At 44.9% G+C, this 26,144-nt stretch overlaps 1 protein-coding gene across 3 annotated transcripts in view; it reads right to left on the bottom strand.

Moving 5' to 3' along the window:
- The window catches only part of TIAM1 (TIAM Rac1 associated GEF 1), a 398,067-nt gene that overhangs the window by 313,014 nt on the left and 58,909 nt on the right, over window positions 1-26,144 (bottom strand). Inside the window, exon 2 of one of the 3 annotated variants that reach the window (XM_067739312.1) lies at window positions 1,689-1,741. The exons of the other annotated variants lie outside the window; for them this stretch is intronic. The gene's annotated coding sequence lies outside the window, so the exon portion shown is untranslated. The remainder of the gene's footprint in view (window positions 1-1,688; window positions 1,742-26,144) is intronic. 3 annotated transcript variants of the gene reach the window in all.

Here is a 26,144-nt window from a genome sequence, read left to right on the forward strand (position 1 = left end):
CCTGACGGAAGTTACACTATCATGTGTGAAATATTCTTGTCCCCAAATTTGAACCTAAATCTGATCAAGACTTTAGTTTATAGGACATTTTGGGGACAAAGAAACACATTAGGACTTCCCTGGTTGCGCAGTGGTTAAGAATCCCCCTGCCAATGCAGAGGACACGGGTTCGATCCCTGGTCCAGGAAGATCCCACAGGCCGCAGAGCAGCTAAGCCCGTGCGCCACAACTACTGAGCCTGCGCCCCACAACTACTAAGGTCACGCCCTGCAACTACTGAAGCCCGCATGCTCTAGGGCCCGCGTGCCACAACTACTGAGCCTGCGCACCTAGAGCCCGTGCTCCACAAGAGGAGCCACTGCAATGAGAAGCCCGCGCACAGCAACGAAGACCCAACTCAGCCAAAAATAAAAAAAATTTTTTTAAAACCTTTATTATAAAAAAAAAACCCACATTAAATGACAACACCAGAATGTTGGCAACAAAATCTACATTGTGGGGAAACACACAGATCCCGATCCAAGAGATTCAAAATATCCAAAAGATCCAGCTTCTTGACCAAATATATCACAAGACAGAACAAGAGGACTTCCCTGGTGGTCTAGCAGTTAAGACTCCATGCTCCCAATGCAGGGGGCACGGGTTCAATCCCTGGTCAGGGAAGATCCCGCATGCCCTGTGGCACAGCCAAAACTAAATTTAAGATTTTTTTAAGTAAATAAGTTTAAAAGTATGCCATTTTTAAAAATTTTTAGAATGTTTTTTAATTAAAAAAAAAAAGACAGAACAAGAGAGGGACAGGAAACCTGCATATTAAAAGAGACTTAGGGGCTTCCCCGGTGGCTCAGTGGTTAAGAATCCACCAGCCAATGCAGGAGACATGGGTTCAAACCTGGTCCGGGAAGATCCCACATGCCACGGAGCAACTAAGCCCGTGAGCCACAACTACTGAGCCTGAGCGCTAGAGCCTGTGAGCCACAACTACTGAGCCCACATGCCACAACTACTGAAGCCTGTGCGCCTAGAGCCCGTGCTCTGCAACAAGAGAAGCCACCGCAATGAGAAGCCCGTGCACCACAACAAAGAGTAGCCCCTGCTCGCTGCAACTAGAGAAAGCCCACGTGCAGCAAAGAAGACCCAATGCAGCCAAAAATAGAGATAAAATAAAATAAAGTTATTAAATAAATAAATAAAGAGACTTAAGAGACATATTAACCAAATGCAATGTGTGGACTTTGTTTAAATCCTTTGATTACTCTGAGGTATTTTTAACTAACTGTGAAAAAATATTTCTTAGACAATCAAAGAAATCTGAACATGAATATTCAGTGATATTAAGAAATGAATTATTGTTCATTTCTTACGTGTGATAATAGTATTCTGTTGATGTTTTAACAAAATGAATCCCTATCTTTTCAGAGCCATATTGAAATATTTATAAGTAAATCTGATTTTCTTTTTAAATCCTCATCCTAAAATTCTTTCTTCAAGAAAATAACTTTGGTTGTTTTGATCCTGTAGAAGTCACTGCTTTTCAAATATACTCATGAATGAGGTGAAAGAATAGGGGGTGAAACTCAACAAACACCAAGGACAGATTTAGGGCTAAATGATAAACAAGTAAATTAAAAAGTTAATGTATTTATATACCCTTGATGGACCTAAAAGGTCCTTCAGAGCATACATACCATGTGAAGGTCAGGCTTCTGATAATGTTAACATCTGGAAAATAGCCATCAATCTGAAAATTAAAAAAAAAAAAGACTTCTAAGTGGCAAACAGCTTTCACAAATCCCATGCACTTTACTTCATGAAAGGAAAAGAAGCACATCATTTATAAACTTGTATCAAACAAGGCATCAGCAAGAGCTAAAAGAGGAAAGAAACAAAGGACTTAGAATTAGAAGCAGAGGAACAGGGCAACCCAAGAGTTCAGGAAATAAAGACACGGTCCACAGAGAGAAGACCTCTGAGGCATCACCCTTATGCATCTTCCCAGAGTGGGAAACATAGGTTCAACCAGGCTCAGAGTCCTGTTGAAAGCAAGAAAGGCAATAAAGACACAGCTTAGGGGCTTCCCTGGTGGTGCAGTAGTTAAGAATCCGCCTGCCAATGCAGGGGACACGGGTTCGAGCCCTGGTCCGGGAAGATTCCACATGCCGTGGAACAACTAAGCCCATGTGCCACACAATTACTGAGCCCACATGCCACAACTACTGAAGCCCGTGTGCCACAACCACTGAAGCCCGCGTGCCTAGAGCCTGTGCTCCACAACGAGAAGCCACTGCAATGAGAAGCCCACTCACCGCAACTAGAGAAAGCCTGTGTGCAGCAACGAAGACCCAACACAGCCAAAAATAAATATAAAATAAGTGAATAAATTTAAGAAAAAGAAAAGACACAGCTTAAAATTATCTTCATTAAGATGGCTACAATTTAAGAAGCTAAATTATTCACTTAAATAAAGGAAGAACAGGTTTTGAGGAAAGGCAGAATTGAGATCAGTGAGTATAAGTGGAGGCAGATTTTGAGCTTGAAACAGAGACAGAGCTTCTCTACAATGAGAACCAGCCCCCAAGGGAGTGAATGGGGTCCTCATTTGCTGCCCTGAGGTACTAGACACCTCACAGTGAGCTCCACATCACTCTCGACATTGGGCGGGGTTGGATCAGTGGTCCTTGAGGATCCTGAACAATTCCAAGGTTTTCTGGAGGGTAAAGTTAAAGAAAAAATTATTCTGATGCTTATTAAAACGGTAAGAAAGACTTTTTTTAGGGCTATTGCAAAATAGGAGAGAGATGGGGCTCAACTCTGAATACAGCAAAGACACCTGAGGATTTACAGCAATCAAGCGAAGTGAGGCAGTCAGTGGACAGAAAATTACTCAGAGGAGACAGCAGGGTAGGGGGCTTCTTATTAACAAACAAGCAATGGGATTTTTGCTGAAGGTAGCCTAGGGTGATCAGATATCAAGGGTGATCACATATCAAGAGTGGGTGATTCTCTCTGAACTGACTTAGCAGGATTCTTGCTAAAATTGGGCTAGGCAGGCCAAAGACAGGACAGGAGCCAAGGTCCAGATCTAGACAAAAACAGGACTCAGAGGAACCCGACTGAAGTCTGCTTAAGGAGAGAGTCTTTGTTTGTAGCGTTCACTCCACCTTACAAATAGAAATGCCTAGAGGTGGTGCCCAAAGTCACAGAGCAAGTATGAGCTGGCGCCAGTAACAGATCCCCGACTCCCAGATCCAACCTCGGTGACGTCAGTCACCCCCGCTGCCTCGTAAAACCTTGCACTGCATAACACTTTTTAATTTCTCAAGTGCTTCCCGACATAATTTCTCTGTCTCCAAACTCCAGAAATGCTCATTTCTAAACATCAAGCTGTCATAAGATAGGGGGAAACTACCCTTGAACACAATGCCACATGAGAGAGTGACATACAATCCCCTGTAATACTGAAGCGGACCGGTTCATCATCATGAGGTATAAGGAAGCCTTTTAAAGTGACCTTATAATAACAGGCGTACAAATAAAATAGAAAAAAAAAGGAAAAGGCTGGATTTAAAAGCATCCGAAAAGAACAGGAAGTTTCCAATCACTAACAGGATTACAAAACCTCCGTAGCACAAGCTAAGCAATCTCCCACGATGCCCAGCGCCCAGGGAGAGCATTTACAGATGGCAGAGCTGCTTCCTGCGCTCTTAAAAGTACCACCCACAGGATAAAAGTTATTTAAGAATCGAAAGGGCGATGCACTAAACACTCTCTGGCTGCCCTTTGGATTACTTCTCACCACTGGGACATGCGCCCTGCGAGGCTGACCTCTATGACCTGCATCAACCAGGCTCCCTTGCCCTCTGGCCCCTTAGGCACCAGTAGAAGCCAGGAGAGTAGGAGGAGGGGAAGGAAGGAAGGAGTATGCACGCCCCTGCTTCCTCCCTGCAGGGCCACCTGGGGGTCCCTCCATCACAGGTCAGTTTCTCTCAGGTGATCCTCTCCCTCTATCCTTACTTCTAGGGGTTGGAGGGTGCAGTAGTAGTTACGGTAGTAACTCCATAAACGCCGGCTGTGGTATTGCCCTGCACGTCTCAGCTAGTCGCCAGGGCCCATCTCATAAGGAGGCAGCTGTGCTCTGAAGAGCAGCCACACGCTGGCACCACCAGCCCACAAGCCACACACCACCTACATCCTTGATTCTGAGATGTGTTTTGTATTTTCGCTTTCCTAAAATTACAATATACGTGCACATGTCACAGAGCAGATTTTCTCATCTGTAAAATGGGGATAATAACAGCATCCAGCTCATGATTCATGTTCAAAGCAAAATGCTTTGAACAGGGCGTGGCATCAGAAATTGTCCTCTGTGGGTATTACCCTCAACATTATATTAAGTGACCTGACCTGCTGTAGGCCTTCCCACCCCAAGGGAATGTGAAAATTCTCCCTTGTTCCTCACTTGATCTGAGGATTGTACCTGAAGGTGCTGAGAGTGGGGCCCTAGTAAATTCCCAAAGAATGTGCGGAATTTCAGGTAGTTGCTAGATTTTTACCATCCCATGAGCTTCCTAGAACTGGTTACTTACAGGGCGTTGTTTAGGAGTTGCTGAGTTTGGTTCTGGGTTTATTGAGGTTCCTTTTTTTTGCACCTTGAGTAATGTGCAGGTCACACTGTGGGCTTCCTGGTGACCCCTGGAAAACAACTGGCCTCCCATTAACCTGAGAGGGCCCCGTGGAAGACGGAGCTTTCGCAGAGGCACGAGAACCAATGGGAAATGGAGAGATGGCAGCAGGAAGGGCATCCCAGTACAGCTGAAGATCAATGAATGAGCCCAAAATTGAGGCAAGTAAATCAGTGGCCTCCACTGTCCATAAAACTGTACTATTTTCCCTTCCTCTTGCTTCATCATCTTCCCCGCTGCTTTGGAGGCAAGGGGAAGGACAAACAAACAAGGGTACATGCCATGGAAGGTAAACCCCTAAGATCACAGATGCTGGGGCAGACTACCTGGACTCAAATGGTCCCCAACCATTAGCCATGTGACCTTGGACCAGTCCACCAACTACTCCGTGCCTCAGTTTCCTGATCTGTAAGATGAGGATGGAAGTAGCTAAGAGGAGAATGAAGTTTACACGAATTAAGGGTACACATGAAGCTCTTGGAAACATGCCAGGCACACAGCAAGAGCCCGCAGAGCGTCAGCCACCATCACGCTATGGTACCTGTCCCCCAGGAGCCCTGCGAGGGGAAGCATGTTTCAGTGAAACTGGGGTATTGGAGAGGGGGGCTCTTTGCTACTTCCCAGCACCAGTGAAATGGGAAGATGACCGGAGACAAATGGAACAGGATGCCAACGGCAGCCACTCCACGTACAGACTGTTACTGATGTTCTCTGAACCTCAGCTTCCTCACCAGATACATGGGGTTTAGCTCCCTCACCTCTCAGGGCTGTCATGAGAAACGAGAACACACTGTGTAGGCATCAAATAAATGGTACTTCTTGTCATCTCTCCCCCCTCCCTGGAGTGCAAGGAAGGCAGAAAAAGCCAAAATGCTACGGTCGGCATGGCTAGTGAGGTTTTCCTACCAGAAAAGCAAGACAGCAGCCCGCTTTTCCCAGGCCCGCTCAGGATGCCCATCTTCCAGCACTAAGATGCCAGCCATTTTCCATCAAAGGCCCAGAGATCAGGATTCAGGGTCAGTAAAACCCTGCAGAAAAGGGGAAAAAGCCTAGGTTTTGGAAGTCCTCCTCAGCGAAAACCTCTCACCAAAGGCTACAGGGGCTAATTGACAGCTGCATCAGGACATGGAGCCTGAATCATTAGCAAGAAGGGCTAGGGAAGGTCGCTTTTCTATAAACATCTGAAGGATAGAGTGTAGATAAAAGTCAGAAACAGTGCCAAAAACGATTGCATACTACTTGCTTACGCAGCTTTTTCCTTCTTCAGACAAATGATAAAACGCTTCTGAATATAAATCATCTTCAATTAAGACATTGCTGTTGGAAAGCACTTTTGGCAGGACGAACAAAATATTTGCCACTGTTCTCCGACTTGGAGCTTTCAAGGTTGGCACGGCGATTTATTTTTGTTGATTAAACAAAATACAAATGGAAAGGGCCTAAAAATTGATTTGCCAATTAAACTCAATGATTCTTAACAATGAAATGTGCTCTATTAGCTTTGCCAGCGTTATAAAAATGCCTCCTAGCTTTCCTGCTGCTTTCAGGATGTACACCATTGATACTGGTGCTGACAGAAAGATTAAGTAAGGACGGGATGATGCGAAATGTGTCTTCTGTTTTGCTGGAACGGAAGGAGGAGAAATGATTCAGGGCTTGGGCCATTCCAGAGAGAATGTCTGCCCAGCATTCGTGATTCTTGAAAAAATGATTTGGGTTGAGTAAGGGGACCGTTGTCCCTCATTTTGTGTGTACTTGTTCTTTGGCAAAATACAGATTCACTAAGAGAGGCCAATTTGCTGAGATGAAAACAATCACAATTAAGCAAATTCTTCATTTTCTCTTTTCACTTTTCAAAGGGATGAGTGTCCAGATAGGCAGCCAACCAAATGATGGATGTCAGATGCTTCTGCAAAATGGACCAATGTACAGAGGGGCACGAGAAGCCTACTTTGGTCCAGCGCAAAATTTTTCTGAATTGCAACCATGAGATCCAGACCACAACTGCAATAACTTCACATACAACAGCCATAAACCCAAGCCAGCAGAATGCTGATGCTTCCTGGTGGTCAGAGCATGGATATAGCAGGCTGCTATGCATTTTTAAACTTGATTGTACATAATTGCTCATCACTGACCCATTCTCCAACCCTCCTGGGCTGGAACATGTTGCTAGGCAACCAATGTTGCTCTATATACTTTCTGAAAGCTAGTGAGGCAACAACAAAGTGTCAACTAAGTGAATACTAACCATTAGAGACAGGTTCAAATAAAAAAAGGATGCCCAGTTTCCTTAAAGCACGTCCATCTCATGTTCTTTCCTTATGCAGACACATATTTCCCATGTCTTACAACTCAGCAAATAAGCTCTCTTAGGTTGAATTGGATGAAACTGCCCTTTTGGTAGCTCAATTTGGCAATTCATACAGTTCAACCTAATAACTTGAAAGAAATTCACACAGACTGTAAAACAGAGGAAACATAATCTTCTGCTAGTATAATCACGGTTGTGCTTTGTATCAGTAACATATCATTTACCTAGTCCACACATTTCTGGAAATTGTTTTTATAAAAGACAGTTGGGAGAGGCAGCCTGCATCATTTTGCAAATGCCTGAATAAGCAGTCACGTTTCTTTTTCCATTTTAGGCCATTACACACTGATCTATTTCTTGTACAATAATCCACACATTCCCTGCCTTTTCAAATGCTTGGAGCCACAGGGAGTGGGACTCAATTTATTTTTCCTAATTTGAGATCAGGAACACCAGAGGATGCCCTAAAGATGAAGACAGAGGACACGAACTGCCAAGTACAGGAAAGAAGTTCATTTAAGGGGAAAGAGGTGGGAAGGCAGGATGGCTGGTATCAGAGAACACGATGCTGGTCTGGGAAAGCCAGTGAAATCGAATGACTCTCCATGTCCAAGGCAGCTGAGAGCACCACAGTCAAGGAGACCTGGGAAAACATAATGGCCCCAAGTCAGCTCGCAGAATACCTCCAGGAAGTTTTAGAATCTCTGTCGGAAGTCCTGAAAAATGACCAGCTTGGGCCATGCATACAAGTAGATGATCAACCTCATTAAGAAACAATTGGTAGGGACTTCCCTGGAGGTCCAGTGGGTTAAGACTCTGCTCCAACGCAGGGGACATGGGTTCAGCCCCTGGTCGGGGAAATAAGATCTCACGTGCCATGTGGTGCAGCAAAGAACAAAAAATATTGGTAAAAATAATAATAAGGTGAAGGGAGAATTCACAGTGAAGTTTAAGTTTAAATTTCTGCCCATACTGAGCAAGTTTGACTATGTCTGCCATTATGATTTTCTAGCAACCAACATTAATTGTATATAAAATTACTAAGTTACAACTTATAAACTAGACACATGTAAACTTTACATTGGGTAAATGGCAAACTATCTTAAGAAGACAATAGAAAGGTTATTGCCCATACCCGGGTGAGTCCCATTAAAATATAGCCAGGCTTTCTGTTTAGTCTGGGTTTGCTTTATTACGTGCTTATAATCAAAAAGAGAAAAATAAACAATACAGAAACATATAAAGTTAAAAGGTCGAAAGTTTTCTCTTCAAGTCATTACTACCCTCATTTTCACTCCCCAGAGGTAAGTGCCAATTTGTTTACTTACTTTTAACGAAAGTGGCATCCTAGGCATATCCCAGCATCTTGCTTTTTTCACTCAACATTACAACATAGAAGCTAGTTTTAAATAGAGTCCTCTGGAATATTCAATTCACCAGACCATTTGTCCACAGTTTCAAAATAAGGCTTCTCATATAGTAAGAGTCACCCTTCCTCTCTGAGTTGACAACAATTTAAAGACCAACAAGGAACAGAGCCAACATTTTATAATAACTATAAATGGAATATAACCTTTAAAAATTGGGAATCATTATGTTATATACCTGAAACTTACATAATACTGTACATCAACTACACCTCAGTAAAAAAGAAATAAATAACAATAAAGACCGTCAAAAGCAGTATCAATTATTCAATTATTCATCTCCCAAAAGCTCCAAGACATACTTCTAGAAGCCCAGGAATAAGGAAAGAAATTTTTTTCAATCAGTAGATATTTCCCAGGAAATTCAGCCCAACACAAACGGGGCTCCCAAGAAGCAGCTGGTTCACACCACAAATGGCTACCTTGAGTTGGAGTCTCAAAGGAGAGACATCTATATCACAAAAAAAGAGAAAGAGAGAGAAATGAAATCCAGAAACATCGAAGACTGATATCAAGAGTCAACTGCTATATTAAATTCTGAAGCCCAGTGCTACAAAGTGGGAGAAGAATGTTATTTCAACAGGGACATTTTGAACCCCCTGCGAAGGAAATTTGGAGCCTGCTGGGAGCCAGCGACTATTAAGGAACAACAAAAACACTTTCATGAGCGTTAGGACTGTCACAGAAAAGCAGAGACTGACAGAACTGTGGTGTGTGCTATGTGAATTCCACATTGCCCCAACTCGGCGATTACCAAGTCATATTTCAGGTTGTATTTTCTTTACTTAAGGGAGACAGCTGCGGACTTAAATTCTGAAGCCGACAGTCTTAACCTCAGCTCTACAAACAGACTTGAAGAATGTCAGTTCCTCTCTCTAGATGTCAGTTTTCTTATCTATAAAATGAGAAGACTTAACGAAGGGAACTCTAAAATCTTTAATATGACTTATTCCTATGATTCTGTTTGGTTAAACTATGTTTGTGGACAGACGGATGAATGGATGGATGGATGGATAGATGGAAGAAAGACGGAGGGACAGATGGATGGATGGATAGGTGGGTGGATGGATGGATGGATGTTAGATGGATAGATGGATGGATGGATAGGTGGATGGATAGATGGATGGATGGATAGGTGGATGGATAATGGATAGACGGATGGATGGATAGGTGGATGGATAATAGATTGATAGATGGATGGATGGACAGGTGAATGGATGGATAATGGATGATGAATGGATGGATAGATAAGGGAAGATGGATGGATGAATAAATGAATAGATGGATGGATGGACAGGTGGATGGATGATCGATGGATGATGAATGGATAGATGGATGGATAATGGAAGACGGATGGATGAATGAATGGACGGATGGGTGGATGATAGATGGATGAATGAATGGACAGATGATAGATGGATGGATGAATGATAGATGAATGATGGATGATGAATGGACAGATGATGGATGGATGGGAAGCAGTGGTCTACTGAGTGGGATTGTACAGGCTTATGACCAATTGTTAAAAAGTTTTAAAATATTGTGGGCCAATCGACATCATGTTGGTAGCTTGGAATCAGCCATGATGGGAATATTTACATCATGGAAATCGACAAACACTACAAATCAGGCCCTCTCATTCACCCCTGAAGTCACTTTACCAAAAAAACATCACTGATGGAATAGAAGGAAGAAGGAAAAGAAGGGGAGAATGGAGACGAAGCGGCAGTATCTATGTGTAAACAGTCCTCCAAGTGGGCTATCCTCCCATTATCTCCATGCGGATACACTTACTTTATTCTCTGCCTGAAACACCATTACTCAGCTTTGCCTGAATAACCGGAACTTGCCCAAAACTCAGCTCAAGTATCACCTCTTTTAGGAAAGCCATCCCTGAGGTCTGCCCTTAGTCTGTGTGAGATAACCCCCGCACCCGGCATGCTCCCACCGCATGCTGTAACGACCTCCCTCTGCCCTCTCAGGCAACACCTACAATGCAGAGTGGCCACTGTCCATGTAGCCAGCCCCACTAAGCTCTCAGCTGACTCAGCACCTATGCATCCTAGCTCCTGGTGCCCAAAGCTCAGCACAAACCCAGGCACACAGTCACCCCCCAATACGTACATTTTGAAATAAAGCAACAGTTTTAACCGCAAGGCGGAGCAAAAGTGTTTACTGGTGAAAGGTTTTAGCCTCAAAGAGCTGCACTTATTCTATCCCAGTCATAACTGCATCATTGGAGATTTTTCAAGAGTTTAAGCTTTTCAAGTCCACTTTCCCCTAGATTGTGGTTTTCCATTAAAGCAGTTAACCTATATTTACCACAAAACAGTGCAGTGTGTCACTGACCCACTTTGTTTCATTTCTTTGCTACTCAATGACAGCCACATGTCAATATGAATTGCATTTTTAAATAAAGAATTAAATATATTTGCCCTGGATTTACCCAAGCGAGCTCTGAGTGCATTGGGATTCACCCTGGGGTTCCATTGCCTAATCTATTAAAGTGGCTTCAAGCAACTACTTAAGCTTTCTCATCCTTAGCTATCCAATCCATTAAGTGAAGCCAGAAGACTAAAAATAACACAGACCAGAAGCTACCACACTGCCCTGTGCCAGAGTAAGGCAGGCTCACCAGCGCTGACCTCAACGATGGCCAGTATTACTGTGAGCGGAGCTACACACAGCTGTCACCACTGGAGAAAAAGGAAACGTCTTCGTCTGCTTGGGCTGCCATAACAAAACACCACAGGCTGGGTGACCTAAACAACAGAAATGTATTGTCTCACAGTTCTGGAGGCTGAAAGTCCAAGATCAAGGTGCCCGTAGGGTTGGCTTCTGGGGAGATCTTTTTTCCTCGGCTTATAGCTGGCCACCTTCTCACTGTGTCCTCACGTGGCGTTTCCTCTGTGTACACACAGAGAGAGAAGGAGCTCTGGTGTCTCTTCCCCTCCTTATAAGGACGTTACCCCTATTGGATTATGGACCCACACTTTTGATCTCATTTAACCTTAATTATCTTCTTAAAGGCCCTATGCCCAAATGCAGTCACGGGGGGATGGGGGGAGGGCATAGAGTTTCAACATATGAATTTGGTGAGGGGAACCACAATTCAGTCCATAACGGAAAACTACTGAGCACCTACTGGGTACTAATACCTACTATGCTTCACAAGGGAAAGAATCTTTCTCCACTCTCTTGGAAGGAAAAAACTAGACCTCTGTTCTGGGTTGAATTATGTCCCCCACCCAACTTCCTATGTCAAAGTCCTAACCCCCAAGAATGTCATAATGTGATCTTATTTGGAAATAGGGTCACTGCAGATGTTATTAGTTAATATAAGGTCATACTGGAGTAGGGTGGCCCCCAATCCAATATGACTAGTGTCTTCATAAAAAAGGGGAAATTTGGACATAGACGGGCACACTGGGAGAACACCATGTGAAGATGAAGGAAGAGATCAGGGTGACAATGCCACAAGCCAAGGAACTCCAATGACTGCTAGCAAACTGCCAAAAGCTGGGGGAAAAAGCATGTAACAGATTCTCCCTCACAGCATTCAGGGGGAAACTTGACCTTGGACTTTCAGCCTCCAGAACTGTGAGACAATAAGTTTCTGTTGTTTAAGTGGCCCAGTTTGAGATACTTTGCTGTGGCAGCCCTAGGAAACTAATACAAGCTCTCTTTCAACATCCCCTAACTCACTCCTCCCAGGAAAGAAGAGGACTTCCCTAGTTGGCAGATTGGGAGAAGATACTGAACACATGATGCCTGGTGTCTTCTGGATTCTCTCTTTTGGAGCCAATCACCTTCCAGACTTACTTTTTCCTTCTCTGCCCTGTTCCTGGGGTTGACCAGCCCTACAAGTGGGGAGGGGAGGTGAGCAAGCCCATTTATCCCTCACCTCTAAGCCTGTTTTCCAACCAGCTTTTTCTGTAATAATGCTGATCTTCTGACCCCCGTCTGTCTGAATTCTCTGTTAGCTTCGTCAACTGGCTCTAAACTCTGGGGTGAGAAGGGGGGCAATAATTATCACCCTTCAAACCTTGGCAGTGCCCTTCACATAGCTCCATCACTGAATTCTCATGACACTCCCACACTCTCAGGTACAAGGGAAGCAGCTGAGACTCATGAAAATTTTGTATCTTGACCATAGTCCCAGGACTACTGGGTGGGGAGCCAGGAGTCCAACCCACATCTTCTGACAGCAAATCCTACATTCTTTCAATGAGAATCACTGTTCTGACTTATTACAGCAAGTCAAGTATTCAACAAGAAGACGAAAAAAGGTAAAAGTCTTTGTTAAAGATGTTAAGAAGAGTAGAAGAGAAAAGTCCAGTTAGTTACCATTGAGAGCTAATAAAGGTGATTAGGCCTGGGCTCTTCCAAGCCAGATAGTACTTAGTCACCTACTAAACTACCCAAGAGGAACAGCTTTTCCATGCTGGGGGAAAACTCTGAAAATTTTAAGCTTATTAGTAAGACTGGTTCAAGTACAGTCCTACTTAAGTATCAAGCCAGAACTACTTGGACACAGGTAATGTCCGTTGGCCTGTAGACTCGAATAAGCTGCCACCATTAAAAAAAATAATAATAACACATTTAGAAAAGAGTTAACACCTATCCTTCTGAAACTATTCCAAAAAATTGCAGGGCAAGGAATACTCCCAAACTCATTCTATGAAGGCACCATCACCCTGATACCAAAACCAGACAAAGATACCACAAAAAAAGAAAATTACAGATCAATATCACAGATGAACATAGATGCAAGAATCCTCAACAAAATACTAGCAAATGAAATCCAACAATATATTAAAAGGATCATACACCATGAGCAAGTGGGATTTATCCCAGGGACGCAAGGATTTTTCAATACCCGCAAATCAATCAGTGTAATACACCACATTAACAAACTGAAGAACAAATACCATATGATCATCTCAGTAGACGCAGAAAAAGCTTTTGACAAAATTCAACACCAATTTATGATTAAAAAAAAACAACTCTCCAGAAAAGGGGCATAAAGGGAACATACCTCAACATAATAAAGGCCATATATGACAAACCTACAGCTAACACCATACTTAATGGTGAAAAGCTGAAAGCATTTCCTCTAAGATCAGAAACAAGACAAGGATGTCCACTCTCACCACTTTTATTCAACATAGTTTTGGAAGTCCTAGCAATGGCAATTAGAGAAGCAAAAGAAATAAAAGGAATACAAATTGGAAAAGAAGAAGTAAAACTGCCACTACTTGCAAATGACATGAAACTATACATAGATAATCCTAAAGATGCTACCAGAAAACTACTAGAGCTCATCAATGAATTCAGTAAAGTTGCAGGATACAAAATTAATACACAGAAATCTCTTGCAATTCTATAACTAACAATGAAAGATCAGACAGAGAAATTAAGAAAACAATTCCATTTACCAACCCATCAAAAAGAATAAAATGCCTAAGAATAAACCTACCTAAGGTGACAAAAGACGTGTACTCTGAAAACTATAAGACGCTGATGAAAGAAACCAAAGATGACACAAATAGGTAGAAAGATATTACACATTCTTGGACTGGAAGAATCAATATTGTCAAAATGACTATACTACCCAAGGCAATCAACAGATTCAATGCAATCTCTATTAAATTACCAATGACATTTTTCACAGAACTAGAACAAAAAGTATTTTAATTTGTATGCAAACACAAAAGACCCCAAATAGCCAAAGCAATCTTGAGAAAGAAAAATGGAGCTGGAGGAATCAGGCTCCCTGACTTCAGACTATATACCACAAAGCTACAGTAATCAAAACAGCATGGTACTGGCACAAAAACAGACTTATAGATAAATGCAACAGGATAGAAAGCCCAGAAATAAACTCACATACCTATGGTCAATTAATCTATGACAAAGGAGGCAAGAATATACAATGGAGAAAAGACAGCCTCTTCAATAACTGGTGCTGGGAAAACTGGACAGCTACATGTAAAAGAATGAAGTTAGAACATTCTCTAACACCGTACACAAAAGAAACTCAAAATGGATTAAAGACCTAAATGTAAGACTGGACACTTTAAAACTCTTAGAGGAAAACATAGGCAGAATACTCTCTGACATAAATCACAGGAATATCTTTCTGCAACCACCTCTTAGAGCAATGAAAATAAAAATAAACAAATGGGACCTAATTAAACTTAAAAGTTTTTGCAGAGCAAAGGAAACCATCAACAAAACAAAAAGACAACCCTCAGAATGGGAGAAAATATTTGCAAATGAAGTGACTGACAAGGGGTTCATCTCCAAAATATACAAACAGCTCATGCAACTCGATATCAAAAAAACAAACAACCCAATCAAAAACAATGGGCAGAAGATCTAAATACACATTTCTCCAAAGAAGACATACAGATAGCTAAAAAGCACATGAAAAGATGCTCAACATCACTAATTACTAGAGAAATGCAAATCAAAACTACAATGAGGTATCACCTCACACCAGTCAGAATGGCCATCATCAAAAAGTCTACAAACAGGGCTTCCCTGGTGGCGCAGTGGTTGAGAGTCCGCCTGCCAATGCAGGCAACATGGGTTCATGCCTCAGTCTGGGAAGATCCCACATGCTGCGGAGCGGCTGGGCCCGTGAGCCATGGCTGCTGAGCCTGCGCGTCCAGAGCCTGTGCTCCGCAACAGGAGAGGCCACAACAGTGAGAGGCCCGTGTACCGCAAAAAAAAAAAAAAAAGTCTACAAATAATAAATGCTGGAGAGGGTGTGAAGAAAAGGGAACCTTCCTACCCTATTGGTGGGAATGTAAATTGGTACAACCACTATGGAGAACACCTTAAATAACTAGAAAAAGAACTACCATATGATCCGGCAATCCCACTCCTGGGCTTATATCTAGAGAAAATCATAATTCAAAAAGAGACATGTACCCCAATGTTCACTGCAGCACTATTTACAATAGCCAAGGCATGGAAGCAACCTAAATGTCCATCGACAGATGAATGGATAGATAAAGAAGGTGTGGTACATATATAGAATGGAATATTACTCAGCCATAAATAAGAATGAAATAATGCCATCTGTAGCAATATGGATGGACCTAAAGATTATCATACTAAGTGAAGTAAGTCAGACAGAGAAGACAAATATCATATGATATCACTTATATGTGGAATGTAAAAAAATGATACAAATGAACTTATTTACAAAGCAGAAATAGACTCACAGACATAGAAAACAAACTTATGGTTACTGAATGGGAAAGGAGGGTGAGGGATTAATTAGGAGTTTGGGATTAACATATACACACTACTATATAACAAACAGATAATCAACAAGGACCTACTGTATAACAAAGGGAACTCTACTCAATATCCTGTAACAACTTAATGGGAAAAGGATCTCAGAAATAATGGATATATGTATATGTATAACTGAGTCACTTTGCTGTACCCCTGAAACTAACACAACATTGTAAATCAACTATACTCCTAAAATAAATAAATTAATTAATTTAATTTAATAGTGGGAACTCACAACTTTCCACTATAGACCCATTTTTTAAAAATTCTTTGAGTTTTTATTTCTAGTGCCATCTGTCACATTCCCCTTAATAGTTTTTTTTTAAATTTTGATTGGTGCATATTTAGGTATACATGAAACTTTTTCAGATTCTTTTCCATTTTAGGTTATTACAATATATTGAATACAGTTCCCTATACCACACGGTAGGTCCCTGTTGTTTATCTATTTTATATATAGTAGCATGTATCTGATAATCCCAAACTCCTAATTTACCCCACCCCCTCCTTTCCCCTTTGGGAACCATAAGTTTGTTTTCTATGTCTGTGACTCTATTTCTGCTTTGTAAATAAGTTCATTTGTATCATTTTTTTAGATTCTACATAAGTGATACCATATGGTATGTCTTTCTCTGTCTGACTTACTTCACTTAGTATGATAATCTCTAGGTCCACCCATGTTGCTGCAAATGGCATTATTTCACTCTTTTTCATGGCTGAGTAATATTCCTCTCTCTCTCTCTCTCTCTCTCTCTCTCTCTCTCTCTCTCTCTCTATATATATATATATATATATATATATATATGTATATATATATATATACCACATTTTCTTTATACATTCATCTGTCAGTGGACATTTAAGTTGCTTCCATGCACTACAGAGCCATTTTTTTCTCTTCATCTCTTCTTTCCTCGTACCTGCCAATTGTTTAGACTGCTGGTGGTGGCTAGTATCATTGAACATCAGGGTTAAAGAGGTGGGAGTACTCTGAAATGAATATCTTCTTAAGAAACCATCCTATGTCCAAACTATAGAACAGAAGTACACTTTTGCTTGTAACTCACTAACTGACCTGATAAAGGCAATGGAATGATCTAGACACACTAAAAATAAAATTTAATCTAGATCTGTACAAACTTCTCTTAGAAACATACGTTAAAATACAATCAACAACACAAGAACAGGTGGGAAAGACAGGAACAAATGTGATTCCATGTCATCTAGAAAACGGAAAGCTCAAGGAGACGACTGTGTCGTGTGGCTGTGAAAGAAAAAAGAAAACACGACATGCCATAAAAGCTAGGAAGGGATCTACAAAAATGAAGGATCGTGATCAAAGCACAGCTGGAATAATGGGATCAGCTACAGGAAACCCAACTCATTTCAAAGAGGTCTTTGACAGTTTGGAGAACAACCCAGAAAAGGAAGCAGCAAGAATCCTGTGTGGGGCTTCCCTGGTGGCACAGTGGTTAAGAATCCACCTGCCAAGGCAGGAGACACGGGTTCGAACCCTGGTCCAGGAAGACCCCACATGCCGCGGAGCAACTAAGCCCGTGCGCCACAACTAGAGCCTGCGCTCTAGAGCCTGCGAGCCACAACTACTGAACCCACGTGCCACAACTACTGAAGCCCATGCACCTACAGCCCGTGCTCCACAACAAGAGAAGCCACTGCAATAAGAAGCCCACGTACCTCAATGAAGAGTAGCCCCCGCTCGCCGCAACTAGAGAAAGCCTGCTTGTAGCAACGAAGACCTAACGCAGCCATAAATAAATAAATAGATTTATTTAAAAAAGAATCCTGTGTGGTCTAAAAACAAAGCCCAAGGTATGAGAGCTATAGGAAATGGCGAAGTTTAACCTGGAAAGAGAGATAAAGGGAAGACACAGCCACAGTCTTCAGATATTTGAGGGCTCTCGGGCCAACTGGTGAAGGCACCAGAAGAGGGGATTTCAGCTCAATATAAATTAAAATTAGAGATGCCTCCCCAAAATGGAAAGAGGCTGCTTTGTGATAGAATTTTTTTTTTTTTGCGGTACGCGGGCCTCTCACTGTTGTGGCCTCTCCTGTTGCGGAGCACAGGCTCCGGACGCCCAGGCTCAGCGGCCATGGCTCACGGGTCCAGCCGCTCCGCGGCATGTGGGATCTTCCCGGACCGGGGCACGAACCTGTGTCCCCTGCATCGGCAGGCGGACTCTCAACCATTGCGCCATCAGGGAAGCCCTGTGATAGAATTTTGATCTCTAGTAGTATTCAGGGGAACAGATAGAGGCCCATAGGTCACAGATGTTATAAAAGGGGTTCCTGTATTAAGACAAAGGTGAGTTTGGATGACCACCAATGTTCTTCACAGCTCAACAATAAAATCCAACCCAGACCCCAAGGTGATGTTGATACCTCTAACCTGAGCCCTAAGCTCCTTGTTGGGGGGACTTCTTGCTAATCACGCAACTTGACTTGCACGCACACCTAAAGATCCAAACTTCTAGTCACCTGGGATGCACCTGGCATGAGAAAATCAAGAAAGGGATTCTTTTTTAGTTCCCTAGGCTGTAGCAATATGCTTTGTTTCTGTCTGGTAATGGCTTTGCTGGCAGGTGGGAGGAAAGAGCACAGGGCGGGAGCACATAAGCGCAGCAGAAGGGTGAAGCGATGTGCAAGCTGACAGTCGGGGACACACCCACCTGCCAGCCTGTGTGCATCTGGCCAAGTTCATTTCAGGCTTGCCAGTCCTTAACCAAACCAGAAGCAGTCCCAGACAAGGCCACCCTAATGCGGAAAACATCGTGGGAGACCTTGGCAGTGACCCAGATCAAGGTAAAGACTGTACCAACCATTAAATTATCATAATAATGGATACCATTTATCTAGCCTCCTACTGTGTCAGGTTCTGTGCGTATATAATCTATAATCATCACTGTCAAACCGGTAGAGAAGCTGTCGTACCAATGTTAAAATGACGGTACAAAAGCACAGAGGCTAAGAGGCCTGCCCAAAGCCATGCCGATAGTTAATAAAGAAAGATACGGGGCTTCCCTGGTGGCGCAGTGGTTGAGAGTCCGCCTGCTGATGTAGGGGACGCGGGTTTGTGCCCCAGTCCGGGAGGATCCCACATGCCGCGGAGCGGCTGGGCCCGTGAGCCATGGCCGCTGAGCCTGCGCGTCCGGAGCCTGTGCTCCGCAACAGGAGAGGCCACGGCAGTGAGAGGCCCGCGTACTGCAAAAAAAAAAAAAGATACGAACCCAGATGTATCTGGCCGCGAGGCCATGGTCCTGGCCTCACACCACATCATGCTGCCTCTCTCATGCTGACTCCTGCCATTAAGTCCTCAGACTCACATTTAGAAAGGAGGCATCTTCTAAACATAAATGAAGATAAAGAGCGGGACTTCCCTGGCGGCCCAGTGGTTAGGACTCCACACTTTCACTGCCACGGCCTGGGTTCAATCCCTGGCCAGGGAACTAAGATCCCGTGCACCACGCGGCACAGTCAAAACATAAAAAGAAGATAAGTAGACCACAGTCAGTAAAGCAAATGGTGCCTCGGACCCCACCACCCTGGGGGCAAACACCACCCCTCTCCTCTGTTTAATGAAGTCCGAGGTCTTGAAAAGGCACACACACACAACTACACCACATGCTTCCGCCCGAAAGAGTCAGTGTGTAAATGGCAGAGTGGGTGTCGTGCCAAGGAGCGGGGGCTGGTTTATTTCAGTCTCAGTGTTAAGACAGCCAGCACCAGGTTGAGGCTGAGAAATGCTCCTTCTAATTAAAACTTTATTTTCAAACACATGTCACACTTGCAACATGGTGAGACTCATTTCTTGCTTTGTGGATGTCTCCGAGTAGAAGCAGCTGCTCTGTGACAGCCTCTTCCATTCATTCTAGGATAACCAGAGGATCCCCAGGGGCAAAGATTCGTGGTGACACCCAGGACAGTGGCACCGTGGGCCCTTCCAGCACTCAAGAGGGCAGCAAAATCAAGCATGGAGAGAGGCAACTGTAAATCTAGTCAATACTGCAAGAGCCTGCCCACCCTGTCGAGGAGCAGCCCGACAAATCTGCATGGAGATCCAGAAACAATGTCCCTTGTCCCCAGCAGGTTGGAAAGTGGAGTCCAGCCCAGGCACTCCCAAGCAGAACCGGGGCAGCCTTGGAAAACGGGAGGGAAGCAGGGTGTCACAGACCCCTGATTATTGTTGAAAAAGGAGTCGGAAAATCCATTAAGCACACTGTATCCCAATCGCCTATCACTCTCCACGGCCCCGTGGACTCCAGCAGGACGCTGCTGCAGTGGGGACTGCATCTGCTTTAGGTCCTGCTGCACCTAAGGGCACATACCCAACAGGTATGAACCCGCTACATCAAGACTTCAATACCCGCTTATTGAATTAACACCGTAGAGCAGACATTTTTTTTTTTTTTTTTGCAGTACGCGGGCCTCTCACTGTTGTGGCCTCTCCCGCTGCGGAGCACAGGCTCCAGACGCGCAGGCTCAGCGGCCATGGCTCATGGGCCCAGCCGCTCCGCAGCACGTGGGATCTTCCCGGTCCGGGGCACGAACCCGCGTCCCCTACATCAGCAGGCGGACTCTGAACCACTGCGCCACCAGGGAAGCCCTGGAGGAGACATTTTGGGTGGCCTCCAAACCCAGCTGCCTCTGAACAAGGACCTTCCTTGAAGAGCAGCTCTTCTTAACCAATGTGAAAATCAGGGAGACGAACAGAAAGAAAGAATTGATGGAAATCTGGAGGAGCGGAATTCTGTGAGTTTCAAATCCTTCATCCACCACGTCCTACATGGGTAAACCCACTCAGGGCCCAGCTATCCATCAGGCCCCAAAGCCCCACAGCACTGTGTGTCCTGAAATTTCATCTTCCCACTCACCCCTGTAGGATGGGGACCCTACAGGCCGTGGAGGACCCTCATGATCTGAGGTCTTCCCAGGTACAGCCAGGTCAAGAGCTAGAAAATGACACTCCATTCTTCTACCATGTACGGCGGCCCAGGAACAGAGCCTGCAGGTAACACCATTTCCACAAGACAGAGCAAAGACCACAAGTGGTCAGGTGGGTTGAGTGCCATGAAGGTCTCCCTTGGGATAATAAAGCCACAAAGGAACAGTGAGTTAAGAGCAAGTCTAGGGCACCAACCTCCCTCCCACTCCTCCCTCTGTAGCCCACGCATCCTCCCACTGGTCCCAGGAAAGCAGCCCCAGGTGTTTCTCAGGCCGGGCCATTCTTATCCTCACGTCACTTACGGTAGCGACCATGCAGGGATGCAGACACCAAGAGGCTGGTTGTTGCATGAACATTTTATAAGTCATTGAGGCGTTCTCTAGGAGCCTGTAAAATTCAGACGGCAATCTCAAGACAAAGAAGTGGAAGCGTTTAATACCACCATTGCCTGAGAGTGTGGAAACAGGAGGCAGAGAGAAGCCGAAAGGCTAACTCTGGAACGATAAGTCAAACTTCAGAGATGTGAAGGAAAGGGAACGCTTGTGCACTGTACGTGGGAATGTAAATTGATGCAGCCACTATGGAGAACGGTATGGAGGTTTCTCAAAAAACTAAAAACAGAACTACCATATGACCCAGCAATTCCACTCCTGGACATATATCCGAAAAAAAACAAAACACTAATTCAAAAAGATATATGCACCCCAACGTTCATAGCAGCATTATTTACAATTGCCAAGATATGGAAGCAACCTAAGTGTCCATCAACAGATGAATGGATGAAGAAGAGGTGTTATATATACAATGGAATACTACCTGGTCATAAAAAAGAACAAAATTTTGCCATTTGCAGCGACAGGGATGGACTTGGAGGGCATTATGCTAAGTGAAATAGTCAGACGGAGAAAGAGAAATACTCTATCTCTTACATGTGGAATTTAAAAAATACAACAAACTAGTGAACGAAACAAAAAAGAAACAGACTCACAGATACAGAGAACAAACTACTGGTTACCAGTGGGGAGTGGGGGGCAATACAGGGGTGGGGAAGAAGGAGGTACAAACGATTGAGTGTAAGATAGGCTGAAGAATGTAATGTGCAACACAAGGAATAGAGCCAACATTTTGTGATAGCTGTAAATGGAAAGTAACCTTTAAAAATTGTAATAAAACTCCTCACTGCTCCCTGGAGGCCAGCTGCGCCACCATCATCCTGCCACTAAGTCAAAGGAGAACCACAGGGCTTTCCTGGTGCACAGTGGTTGAGAGTCCGCCTGCCGATGCAGGGGACGCGGGTTCGTGCCCCGGTCCGGGAAGATCCCACATGCCGCGGAGCGGCTGGGCCCGTGAGCCATGGCCGCTGAGCCTGCGCGTCCGGAGCCTGTGCTCCGCAACGGGAGAGGCCACAACAGTGAGAGGCCCACGTACGGCAAAAAAAAAAAAAAAAAAAAAAAGGAGAACCACAGGTGGGTGAAATGACGTCCTTCAGGGTCAGGATAACAGGGGCCAAGGGAGCATCCACAGCGAGATTTATTGAGCACTCCATTTACGTATGACAAATACTCTGTGTCCTGACTGCTGCTCTGGGCTCAGCGGTGTGTTTGAACCATGCAGCGCTCCGTTCGACCGCTCCTCATGACTGAGCTCAGCAGTCTTGCCAGGCTCTCAGTGGAGAAGGGAATGGGCTGGGCCGCCCTTCCTCGTGGGGAGCCCCAAGACCATTAGAGCCCAGTGGTGTGTGTTTGTTTTTAATTGAACTATAGTTGATTTACAATGTTGTACCAGTCTCCGCTGGAGCCCCGTGGTCTTTGATTTGGAGGAGTCTCGGAGAAGCAGCACCTTGTGCGAAGCTGCCTTGCCCACAGCCCACAGGGACAGAATGGGAGTCACATCACTACTCGGAGACCTTCCTGTTGTGCAGCCCCTTGGCCCGATGATTCACTGGGGCCACAGGCATCTCAATCTGGGGGCAAGAAAGGACAGGAAGCGGCCCTGGCTGTGACACGGTGACCCAGCCAGGGGCGGGTCTTTCCTGCGATTCTAGGACAGCTGGATCCTGAAGCTTCAAACCAAATGCATGACAGGTTCTCAGAGACTGGGAAAGGAGGTGGGCGAAGCTTGCGCCCAACCTTCATGGGTGCACACGCTGGCGGCCCATCAGTTTTGTTCCAGGAGGCCATGCACAGCCCCAGGCGATAAATCCTGAGTAGTCAGCCCAGTGGATCTCAACCCAAGGTGACTTTGACAATGTGTGGAGCTGGGGGAGGGGTGCTAGAGCCTCTAGTGGGCAGAGCCTTGCAAGGCATGGGACAGCCCCTCACAACAAAGATGCATGGAGCCTGAAGGTCAATAGTGCCAAGGTTAAGAAACCCTGCTCTGGACTTCCCTCGTGGCGCAGTGGTTGAGAGTCCGCCTGCCGAGGCAGGGGACACGGGTTCGTATCCTGGTCCGGGAAGATCCCACATGCCGCGGAGCAGCTGGGCCTGTGAGCCATGGCCGCTGAGCCTGCGCGTCCGGAGCCTGTTCTCCGCAACGGGAGAGGCCACAACAGGGAGAGGCCCGCGTACCGGAAAAAAAAAAAGAAAAGAAAAGAAACCCTGCTCTAAGCTACCCAGGACATCCTGTTTTCCTTTGCCAGAAGCTAGGGTTTTCAGCCCTGCTTCACAGTCCCAGGGGTCGGGGGTTGCGGGTTTGGTCACCGAGACATAAGAGAACATTAATGCTGGCACCAGCCTGAGCACTGCACGGAGATCTTTACAATGAGTCCTCAAACAACCCTCATCCCCTTTCACAGATTAGGAAACTGAGGAACACAGAGGTCACACACTGCTTAGAGGAGGACTTGGGTCCAATCGGCCCGACCCCAGACACTGTATTAACTGGGGGAAAGTATAAAATTGTATCTATATTCTGTGTGATCCTCTTTACGTGCTGACTAAAAAAAAAAAGCCAAAGGGAAGGAAAGAAACAAAGGGAGGAAAGAGGGAGGCAGGACATAGAGATGTATGAGGAATAAGATCGAAACGTTAACAGCAGCTGTTTACAAGTGATGGGGTTTGGTCCACTTTTGTTTTCTTCTCTGTACCTTCCTGTATTTCTACATTCTCTCCAACAAAAATGCCTTTTATGGGCAGAAAAGAAACAATAAACAAAACAAAAATTCCTGCCAAGACAGTCAACACAGGCATATCCACCTGTAAGGTAATAATAACTGTGCTGACGGAAGAGGTGCAGACGCCACTTGGCAGACGTGAGGGGACACCCTGGGTCACTCGGGCCCATCGCAGCCTCCATGGTAACCGGCACTGGGAAGTCATCCCCCAGAGGCTGTGCCCACAGCACACCTGCAAGGGATCCGCTCCTGAGTAAAGACAACGCCCTGAGTCCGAGACAGCTTGTCAGCAGCTCTTGCATCTCACAGCGGAAAGCGCCCAGAGGGGGAGAGCCGTGGGCGGCCACGTCAAACCCCTCACCACGCCTGACTGTCTCCGTGCTCGAAATACTCAAAGACAGCTTCTAGAAAAATAAGGTTTCCAGACCATTAAAATTTCCTTTCAACAGTTTAATTAACCGGTAGGAGTGAGAAAAAAAGCAGACTTTTTGTACCCAGAGCCTAATGTGAAAGTTTGTTTTAGGAAAAAAAAGGGAAAGAATTCTAAGGGATACGGAAAAGTTTGCTTTTCCTATTGTTTCCCATAGAATTTGTATCTATTGTATCTAAGTCTCTTTCCACCATTAAAAAACCCCTACACAATGTACGGATGCTCATTATCTACTGCATCTTTTTTGTTATCCTTCCTGTTAATTAAAAAATGGCTGGGGACTTCCATGGTGGCCCAGTGGTTAAGAATCTGCCTGCCAATGCAGGGGACACGGGTTCGAGCCCTGGTCCAGGAAGATCCCACATGCCGTGGAGCAACTAAGCCTGTGCACCGCAACTACTGACTGAGCCTGCGCTCTAGAGCCTGTGAGCCACAACTACTGAGCCTGCTTGCTGCAACTGCTGAAGCCCGTGCGCCTAGAGCTTGTGCTCTGCAACAAGAGAAGCCACCGCAATGAGAAGCCCGTGCACCGCAACAAAGAGCAGCCCCTGCTCACCACAACTAGAGAAAGCCCGCGCGCAGCAACGAAGACCCAACGCAGCCAAAAATTAATTAATTAATTAATTTAAAAATAATAATAATAATCAATCTGTAGTTACGATCCTAACAGTCACAGCTGGGTGCCTCCCTCCTTACCAACAGAACAGTGACTGTTCAAGGTCACCATTCTCAGACCACAGTGGACTGGAGAATGACCTCCCCCAGTCTGAATTAGGTCTGACATGAACCAATCAGAAACATCCTACTCCTCCGTGCCTGTGATTGGGTTAGAGCCTGACACGTGACCAGGTTCTAGCCAACAGAACAAGAGGAGATGTCGGCTGTGCAGCTCTGGGAAGAGTTTGCATCCCCTATGGAAAAAAAAGCAAGCTGGAGGAAGTGCCTATCACTTTTTACCAAGTACTCTTACAGGTACTTGCAGTGTCGCAACTCCAGATGCCATCCTCGCCACTGTATAGGAATAAGCCGAGGATCAAGCAAATACCCTGAGGATAGTGGAGCGGGAAAATGGAAGCAAAGAACTCAATTGTGGGGCTTCCCTGGTGGCGCAGTGGTTGAGAGTCCGCCTGCCGATGCAGGGGACACGGGTTCGTGCCCCGGTTCGGGAAGATCCCACATGCCGCGGAGCGGCTGGGCCCGTGAGCCATGGCCGCTGAGCCTGCGCGTCCGGAGCCTGTGCTCCACAACGGGAGAGGCCACAACAGTGAGAGGCCCGCGTACCGCAAAAAAAAAAAAAAAAGAACTCAATTGTGATGGCATCACTGAATTGTTGAATTAACCCTGGAATCATCATGTGAGATAGTAACCCCCATGTTGTTTTAAGATACTTTTAGTTGGGTCTTTTGTTTCTAGCAGTCAAAACATCCTCACTGATAGAACCCTATACCAAGGCTCACAACTAAGACTTTGAGATCCCACCGCCTCAGTGCTGAACGAGAATGTGTCAGATGGTAGGGACCAGATCCCTAGCAAGGCAGTGAGAGGACAGGTGACTAGAACCTTTATAATGACTTCCTGTCAGTTACCAATCTGTCTCCCAACTCTGCCTCTTCTGCACCCTGACTGTAGCTCACTCCAACAGAAGGTCACACAGATGATATCCTTTAAAACATATTCAAGAGGTAGAAGATGGGGGCTCTAGGGCACCATGAGAAGAGCAATGAAAGCAAGGATGTGAAAGAACGTACGCATTTATCTCTTCTGCTTTAGCAATTCATAGACTACCAGCTGTTAAAAGGCGTCTCCAAATTTAGACTTTAAATAAACTGACTCATGAATCCATAAGACTTGGGGAAAGGAAAACTTACAAGGCAATTTTTTAGGAATGGAGGTTGGTGACAGGCATAA

Source organism: Pseudorca crassidens, chromosome 5, assembly GCF_039906515.1.
Source record: "Pseudorca crassidens isolate mPseCra1 chromosome 5, mPseCra1.hap1, whole genome shotgun sequence".
Classification (NCBI taxonomy): domain Eukaryota; kingdom Metazoa; phylum Chordata; class Mammalia; order Artiodactyla; family Delphinidae; genus Pseudorca; species Pseudorca crassidens.